Source organism: Crocuta crocuta, unplaced genomic scaffold (genome assembly GCF_008692635.1).
Source record: "Crocuta crocuta isolate KB4526 unplaced genomic scaffold, BGI_CrCroc_1.0 scaffold224, whole genome shotgun sequence".
Classification (NCBI taxonomy): Eukaryota; Metazoa; Chordata; class Mammalia; order Carnivora; family Hyaenidae; genus Crocuta; species Crocuta crocuta.
In genome coordinates, this window is record NW_027529545.1 from 890,509 (window position 1) to 896,168 (window position 5,660).

Sequence of the window (5,660 nt, forward strand, 5' to 3'; positions counted from 1 at the left end):
TACCCCCACATTTCTTTCTGAGCTTACATTTCCTTTTCCAGAAGCCCCTCCCTCCTTGTTACTTTGGTGCAGGTCTCTGGCGGGGGATAAATTCACTTAGTCTTTGTGTAACTAAAAATGCCTTTATTTTGCTTTTGCTTTTGAATGACAGTTAACTGGGTATAAAGCCTTAGGTGGACATTTACCATCAGCACTTGGCGGCTATTAATCCATTGTCTCCTGGCATCTATTTCCAATTATGAAGAGATGTGCTGGTCTCTGGCTGCCGACAGTCTGTTCTCTGTCTTCTCTCTGGCAGCTCTTAAGGCCTTTTGTATATTACCCTTCGTGTTCTGTAGTCTCATTACAATGTGCATAGGTATGGATTTATTTTCACTTGTTCTCCTTGGTACTTGGGGCGTTCTTTTAAATACAGGATTCATACCTTTCTCCAGTGTAGATATTTTTCAGCTATTGTAACAACCGTTTCCTCCATTCTCAGCTTCTCACTTTTCTGACACCACTCCGAAAGGATTGGGGGTGGGTGTTGTGGTACCTCGTGACAGCCTGGTAAGGGTGGAAGTCTAAGCCCTTCATCCTGCCTTTGCCGGGGGGTGAGAGGGGGGGTGAAGCTGCAGTCTTTTCTGTGGTGTTTGGCTATCGGAGAGTGGTTTGGNCTGTTGGCATTTCCAGGCATCCAGGCTGATGCAAAAAGAAAACCTCATGTTTCGAGGTCCCTAGTCAGTCTGCCTTCTCTTCTCTACTTTTCAAAGTATTGTCATGTTTGTTTTCTGTGTAATGTCCTGAGTTTTTAGTTTTACTTGCCTGGAGAAATAGGGAAAAGAATGTCTACTACTGTATCTTCCTGGAAACGAAACCTATGTATTTAGGCTTTGTCAGGCTTCTCTATAAATTAATTTTAAGGGGGAAGAGCTTAAATATTGATTTAATTATTATTTTTGGCTGTTCTTTGCATTAGATTTCTTCACCTGTCTTTACATTTTGATTTGCAAGATCATGTGGAGAGGGATATGTCATTTTTATGTCTCTCTTGCTCTTTCCCTTTCAACGCTCACCAATCTCTTTCGAGTAATTTTGTTTCTTTCTCCAGACCCTGCATTACAACTCTAGAACCAGGTTTAGAATGTAATTTGGAGCCTATGCCCTTTGCAGTGAGATAGAGATCCCACAGACCTGGGCCCTGAGCTACCTGGTAATCTGGTTAAGCTTCTTGTTAACCAACTATGCCTGAGTCTTTCCACTGGCTTCTCCCACAGGCAACTNATGGCAGAAAGGTTTTGTGTCTCCTTTCATTAGTCAGGGAAGAGGAAGTCCCATCAGCCTTAGCTGTTAGCAATGAGCCTATCTCAGTGCATCTCAAGTGGAGATGGAGAACCAGAGAGTACTTTAGGTCTCCCTTATTGCAGAAGGTCAACTGTCTGCTCTCAGACCAGATTCCAAGAAGTCTCTTGCTTCATCTCGGCCTACCATTTTTGCTTCTCTGTTATATTTCTGGACCATGGAAACGGTACCCTCATTACACGCTCTTTCATTTTTATTTTCTTGAAATCTTTTTGGTATAGGATTGCCACGTGCTGGGAGTAGAAACTGTACCAAAGCATGAATTTCCTAGACCATCTAGATGGAAAACATACCTCTTTCTTAAGCATGTTTTGGAAACACTTGGGGGAAATGGTTTATGTACGATAACGAGCTCTAAAGTCCAAAATTAGCTCTGATTAAGTGAGTTTCATGATAGAACCAGTTCTTTTTAAGTGACATCATATACTTATTAGCCATTTTGATATATAATTATGCAGTTCTCTTACATCCCCCTTTACTTCAAGCCATCATCCAAATATGGGTAGATGATAACTTTTGGCTAAATTGTTCTTCAGTATTATTGGGTACGTATGAGCCAAATGTTCACTATGATTAAACTTAATTTCTTGTCAACTTTTTTTTTCTAGTGTTAATAACTGTCCTATTTCCCAGTCCTTTTACCCACGGTTAATTCTTCCAATACAGTATACTATTATGGCAATCCAGATTTCCATGCAATCAAATCACTCGGTTCATGTATCAGTTATTTTTCTCCTTTATGACTTCCGGTCTAGTACCCTACATCTTTATGTTCCAGTGGGACCTGTTACTTTCTTGGACTTCTAAAACAGCTGCCTTCTTTGAAAGTTCTCTTTACCATCAACCTTCTCCTCTTTCTTGTGTTGTATCTCCTGCCTTCTAGGACCTCATCTTTTTCTTAGTTCCCTGTAGCATGACCCATTCTAAGGTTCCTAAAGAAAGATGCATTAGCGATACCTTTTTAAAAATCTTTGTTTGGCTTTCATTTCAAATGGGTAATTTGGCTAGTACAACATTCGAAGTTGGAAATTATCTTCCCCTAGAATTTCTGGAATTTACTTCTTTTTCTTCCACCTACTGAAGTTTCCAAAATAGTTTTCATTCCCGATCTCTCATTAGGACCCAACTTTTCTCCCTGGAATATCTTACGATCTTCTTATCATTTATGTTCTGTAATTTCACAATGATGTACTGGGATGTGGGTCGTTTTTTAATCTTTCAACTACACTCTTAGTGGGGCTTTTCAATCTGGAGATTTATGTACTTGAGTTCGATGATTTTTTTCTTGAATTAAGTAGCACAGCTAAACTCCCTTTGGAATTTCGTTCTTCCTCTTTGCTGTGGTCTAGATGTTTGTGTCCCTTCAATTTTCATATTTGAAATCCTAATCCCTGAGGCAACAATATCAGGAGGTGGCACCTTTGGGAGGTGATTAGGTCATGAGAGAAGACTCTGCATGAATGGGATGAGTGGCTATTAAAGACATTCCATAGAGTTTGCTGGCCCCTTCTACCACATGAGGACATAGCAAGAAGTTTTTAGTCTGCAACCTGAAAGAGAGCCGTCACCAGAACCTGACCATACTGCTATTCAGATGTTGGACTCCTAACCACCAGAATGGTGAGCAATACCTTTCTGCTGTTTAGAAATCATCTAGTCTATGGTATTTTTGTTACAGCAATCCGAATGGAATTATGAGAGGAAATGGAATTTTGTCTTTCCCTTTCTAGAGGGAAGCAGGGCCGGGTTGGCTGATTGGGATGGTCCGTACACCCGGAGCTTTACAGGTCACGTGATGTGTCAGTAATTCCTTTGGTCAACATGTGAGGAACCTAAGAAAGATGGTAAGTGGGGTGTGGTTTGGGCTCCTGTCCAATTGGTCTTCCTACAGAGTAAGAGGATCCCAGCAAAAGATCACCAGGACTCCAGGGCATCTCACTTTGGGATTTTCCTGAAAACAGAGTCTGAGATAATGACTTGAGTGGAGTTCATTTCAGAGGTGGTATTTGGAACAGAAGTGAGGGAACGAGGAAAGAGACAGGGAAGGGAGAAAAAGCCACAAAAGAAAGAGTTACTGAGTTGGTAAACAGTGTAGGCGACCAGGGCACAAACCCAATTAAGTTGTGGGGTGTGCATATGTGTGTGTGTGTGTAAAAGAGTATTACACAGCCATCAAAAATAATGAAATCTTGCCATTTGCAACCATGTGGATGGAGCTAGATTATGCTAAGCGAAATAAGTCAGAGAGAGAAAGACAAATACCATACAGTTTCATTCATATGTGGTCTTGAAGAAACAAAACAGATAAACATATGGGGGGGAAGAAGAGGGAAATAAACCATAAGAGACTCTTAAAGACAGAGAACAAACTCAGGGTTGATGGAGGGAGGTTTGTGGGGGAGGGGCTACATGGGTGATACGGGTTAAGGACACTTGTGACGAGGGGCACCGGGTGTTGTATGTAAGTGATGAATCACTAAATTCTACTCCTGAAACCAATACTACCATATATGTTAACTGACTAGAATTGAAATAAAAATGAAAAAAAAGACCATCTGGGGAACGAGTAGAACAGTTCTCAGAAATGTTACATCAAGTGAAATGAAAGTAAGCAATTCATCTATTGATTCTCACAGCCCCTTTTATAAGGGTCAGCTCTGGGACCATTAACATCCCCCTTACACTTCAGGGCAGTGGCTGTTCAAGGCCGAAAGTGCCTCTGTCTGTCTCCCGCCCCCTGCTTTGGAGAGAGAGAGCCCCCAGCAGCCAGACAAGGCAATGCTGACAGTGAGATGTGGCACGCTGGCAGAATGCATGGAATGTTTATCCCAGCTTCAGGGAGAGCAGCCCTGATACACAGCGCTGGTAGAACGACATGACATCAGTGACCAAACAGGACAGAGCCGCACCTGCCTAACTCAAGGGCATCAAGGTCCCAGGGTTCAAGCAGAGATCTTCCAAGGAGTCCACAAAAAGGCCCATGTGACGAACCCCCCCCAAAACCAAAACAGCTTTAAACATCGGCTGGGCATAGAGAGAGCAAAGCCGGCATTCCTTTCCCCCTTCCTTTTGCTCTTCCTCGGTATGCCCAGATCCCTGGGCCGTCTGGCCAACATGCCAGGGGACCACGGAAGGGGAGAAACCCGAGTCTGTGCCCCCTTTCTCCACTGGAGGCTTCAAGCCTGGGAAAGCGATGAAGTGCTTGCTGCCTTTAAATCAAAGTTCAGCCTTTTCATTAATATCCTGGATTGGACACTGATTTGCAAACCAAGACTGTTTGTAACTCCATAACCATAAGAGCTACATGTTACCTAATAATGACCAGAAACATTTTGTCTTGGGGCAGAGATAAATCAAGCATGGGAGATAAATAAAGTCTCTCTTTGATCGCAGCATCGCAGCATCGGCCGTCCTTATTTGATCTCCGTCNCAAATTCTATGCTCCAGCCACACTGTGATTCCGTCACTTCCTGCAGGGAACTCGAATGTAGCTCTTCTCGAGTCCTTCATAGTATTGTTCTTTCTCCCCTCCTCCTACCTTCCACCTTCTCTTTGACGCCACCTAATCACTTAGCACTCACTGGATCTCAACTTGAATGTCGCCTCCTCCAGGAAGATCTTCCCCAAGCATCCAAGTCTGTATCACACGTCATTCAGGTGCTCCATCCTTCCTAGCACCTGTCGGCTACCATATTTCCTTGTTTACTTTGCACTGCGCTCTGTGCCCTCACTCACTACCACAATCTCTGTAAGACGCAGTCATTCTGGCTCACCTGTGCAGCACCAGAAGTCAGCATAGCGTTAGGCCTACGGTGGGAATGCCTGTCAAATGAAATAATTTGTACGTATATGTTCATAAAAGATCTGACACACGTACACAAGTTAAGCCATAAATATTTTTAAAACTCAGCTTTGCAGAAAAGAATAAAATGATAAGACATTGGAACCATCCTGGGAAAGTCAGGATTTATGGGGGCTCTATACTTCTCACGATAGTGTTTCTCAAAGTGTGGCCCCTAGACCAGCAGCATCACTGGGAAGCTTGTCAGAAATGCAAATTCCCAGCACCTCCCCACATTCAGAAACTCTGAGGGGGGGAGCCCAACACCTGTGTTTAACAAGCCCTCCAGGGCATGCTCAAGTTTGAGAACCCCTGCCCTAATATTTGAAATGCCCCTCCCCGCAAAGTGCTGAAGTCATATTTGGAAGGAGGAGATGATGTCTATTAAACACCCCTGAAAACCAAGACCCATATGATCTCCTTCTTCTTGATGCCATTGAAGTTAACCATCCAAACTAAAGACCGTCCAACACAATCC

The 5,660-nt window shown here is 43.2% G+C and overlaps 1 long non-coding RNA gene across 2 annotated transcripts in view; it reads left to right on the top strand.

Moving 5' to 3' along the window:
- The window catches only part of LOC144229367 (uncharacterized), a 7,072-nt gene extending 2,339 nt beyond the window's left edge, over positions 1–4,733 (top strand). For both annotated transcript variants that reach the window (XR_013334473.1, XR_013334474.1), the window contains 3 exons: positions 2,691–2,961; positions 3,072–3,185; positions 4,031–4,733. This is a non-coding gene — a long non-coding RNA (uncharacterized LOC144229367). The remainder of the gene's footprint in view (positions 1–2,690; positions 2,962–3,071; positions 3,186–4,030) is intronic.
- The last annotated feature ends 927 nt before the right edge of the window (positions 4,734–5,660 follow it).